The 3,451-nt window shown below is 45.6% G+C and overlaps 1 long non-coding RNA gene across 1 annotated transcript; it reads right to left on the bottom strand.

The window, feature by feature from the left end:
• Positions 1–1,834: 1,834 nt before the first annotated feature.
• LOC119280696 lies at positions 1,835–2,376 on the bottom strand. Its single transcript, XR_005138150.1, has 2 exons — positions 2,204–2,376; positions 1,835–2,093 (listed from the first exon to the last, which is right to left on the bottom strand). It is a non-coding gene; the product is annotated as an uncharacterized LOC119280696 (long non-coding RNA).
• Between the last annotated feature and the right edge of the window lie 1,075 nt (positions 2,377–3,451).

Here is a 3,451-nt window from a genome sequence, read left to right as displayed (position 1 = left end):
GCCAATTGTTGGAACCTCCACTCTCTAGCCCTAGCTCGCCTCTCCCTCTCACTCTTGTCGCTCACTGCTGCCGTGGCTAGCTCACCGGAGAGAAGAAAAAGAAGTTCAGAGAGATTCAGGGAAACGGTGGACACAGAGGTTTTCCCGGCGCTCGAATGCCCCCTTTTCTTCATCGAGCACAAACTCGACTGTGTCGAACCATTACAACGTCACCACGCGGCTTTATAGCCCCGAGCCAGCTCCCTGGGCACGTACCCACGCCTTCACTCACCTGTGATCATCTCCACGTTCTGCATGCTCTGGCCGCGCATGCTACGCACCTGCGCGCGCTCGCGTCTCACGGTGAGCACCAACCCAACGCACCCCGATCGCCCCGTGTGGCTCGCCAACGGCTCCAACACGCTACCCTGGTGCACGGACACGCCAGTGCACCCAACGCACACACACACGCACGCCCTACTCCTCGGACCCGACGCGCCCAGCAAGCCCAGTGCGCGCCCATACCCGCACTCGACATGCCCGGCTTGTTCGCCGTGGCTTATTCGCCCTTCACAAACTGTATCGCCATGTCTTCAAATAAGTAACACTTGACGATAAAATATAAAGCTTGCGCTAATGCCATGGGGTGAAAAGAAAATAAATTAAGACTGCTTTAAAACTTGGGCAGATGCACTTCTTTGACTTCTGACCCTAATCTTTTCTTTCATTTTTATTCCCTTCGTTTACCTAACATTTTGATCTACATATTTTCCCAACAGATGGATTTTTTGTCGATTGAAACCCCAAGAATTCATGCACGAGCCCTCGTGATGTCAAGACATGGCCGAGTGTGGTCCACCCAACACACAAAATAAGAGTCTCACGCCCCATGGGTTCCTTTCAGTCTGCGTGCCCGCACCTTGTTTGTTTGCTATGGCCATGTCGATGTGTAACTGCACATCGCTGGTGCCCAGTAAGCGCTTAGGAGTTAGGATGCACATCCATCAACGTGGATCCAGGTCTCCATCAGGTCAGCAATGTGTCCCGCCGACCGCCGTGCAAACCGCAACATCACTGAAATAAGCAAGCCCTAATGATTATTGCAGAACGGCTGGGTTGGCGTCGAGCACAGCCTAAGAACCGGCGGTTTGGCAGCAAACCTAAATGAAAAACAAAGTGGTTCGTTAGGATCGCATATACGGAAAGCATCCTGCCTAGCCTTCCCGAAATTCTGAGCAGGGCCAGCATATCTTCATAACTTTCTGACCCCTCCTACTCCTATTGCGCAGTGGACGACATTGACTACCAATTTTTGTTGAATGTTTAGACCAGATAAAGATTTGACTGCATCACGGTATGAGTTTTGGGTTTTGGGATAGTGTGTTAGGAGTGCGTGTCTCGTTTCAAAAAAAAAGTGTTAGGAGTGCGTGTGTGAGGATCTGAGAGACGAGTGAAGAGTGGAGAACCAACGGGGAAAGGGATGCTCTTTAAAGATTGAAGATGTGTGAATTCATTGTAGCAGAAAGGACAAAAAACCACCTGCATACATCTGATCAACCCCGAAGATGTGCAAGCCGCCGTCCATTCTATATAAAATGACTAGCATCAACACTCCGGTCCGGATTAGTTCAGTTATTTACAGTGGAGTTAGGCCTTGGTAGACCCAATGTAGCAATCCTGTGTAGAACGAGTTTAGGCGCAGTTTGACGGTCACAGATGTGTCTTGCTTACTGCCTACCGTGCATGAAAGTGGCTTCAATTTCTTCATTACAAACGTGCATACTAAACGAATTGGATGGCCATGAGCCTCGCCCACATTCCTGTTTGGAGTTTCCATGTATTTGACAGGTAGGTATAGAAAAAAAAACTAAGATTTCGCTTATTATCGGGGGAAAATTAAGAAACAATCACTGCTTAATTCCACTGAGATGCAGTACAGTATGTGCACCGGCATCCGCCAGCATCACAATCGCCAACCGCACCGGGGCCAACGTTGATTTGACAGTTGCGGAGACAAGCCTTGGGGTTACACGGCCCAGGGATGACAGGGGTCTGCCGGCAGTCTTCAGGGATTAGCGAGCCGCCACCATTAGCCGTCGCCTCGATCATCAGATCTATATGTTCGTACCAGCATATGAAGATTGCAGAGGTTTATTATGAGGAAACGATAGTGGAAAGGTCGCCATACAAAATTGATCACAAAACATGCTCCAAACGCACATACCTGAGGATAGCAGCGCAACATGGGCAAGCGAAAGTAGTAGCATCTTGTAGAACGACCTCATCCTGTCTTGATGGTGGCAACCTGAGAGAGAGAGATTGAGAAAGCGTGTTTACTGGGAGGTTAAGCCAATCTTTTCAGATATGCCTGGGTGCCTACTCTGTGATTATGGCCTTAGATGGCTTTTTATAATGGACATAGGTGTATGCTACAAGTTTTCGATTTATTTACATATATGTTAACGTTTAAATACATTAATTGAATCATCGGTCTGTATCCTATAAATGCGAATGTTGATATACACCCAAAACATACAGCTCATATATATAGTAAAAAATATATATATAGTATATTTTTTTGCGAGGAATATTTATATAGTATATTTACACCCAAAACATACAGCTCATCTACTAATGGCAATATTAATTGTGCATATATTCGTAAATTGATTGCCTTGAAGGAAAATCCAAGGATCCATTTATGGCATATTGACTGTCCGCAAAAAAAGAATATATGCACAGTTAATATAAATCTTGACTGCCCCCAAATATGTGCAAATTACTTTATTCTGGGAAAATATATAAGGAGGTTGTTTTTGGCAAGGTAGTGAGAATCATGATTTTATTGTGATTTTTTACGATGTTATGATCTAAATTGATTAGATATCCATATTTTCACGATCCTGCTCTTTTTGAATAGTTTGGTTTCCTTCCCACATATGTCACGTGGTCACGATCCTACTAGTTATGAGCCAACGATTTGCAATTTTATCATAGAGGATCAATCCGATCCCAACTCATGATCCTGACTATCTTCTTCTAAGCTTCTATACTACCCTCTTCATAAATACATGATTTCTTACCAAGATCTTTTATAACTCTAGCTACTAATTCGCAAAAGTAAATGTTACGTATCAAATTTGCAATGACAAATATTTGCATAATAATAAATGACCACGGAGTTAGACGCTAATCGACCGAGGTCTTTTTTTTTCCCTAAAAGAAGAAGACCTCGGCGTCTGGTACGTGCATGTTCCCCTGAATTTCCCTTGGTGTGGAGTCTCGGGGATCGTTTATGTAGTGTGCACGCTAAGCTTACGTAGTGTCACCCTAAAAAAAGAAAAAAGATAATTCGGGCATGGGCAGCCCGGCCCGACGACCCTGGCCGGGCCAGGTCGGGCTTGACATTCAGGCCAGGCTCGGGCTTTGTTTTGCAGCCCGAAAGATAATTCGGGCCGGGCTCGAGCTTCAA

The sequence above is a fragment of the Triticum dicoccoides genome, chromosome 3B, assembly GCF_002162155.2.
Source record: "Triticum dicoccoides isolate Atlit2015 ecotype Zavitan chromosome 3B, WEW_v2.0, whole genome shotgun sequence".
In the NCBI taxonomy this organism is placed as follows: domain Eukaryota; kingdom Viridiplantae; phylum Streptophyta; class Magnoliopsida; order Poales; family Poaceae; genus Triticum; species Triticum dicoccoides.
Note: the sequence above shows the minus strand (reverse complement) of the source record. Positions and strands in the feature narration are given on the sequence as shown.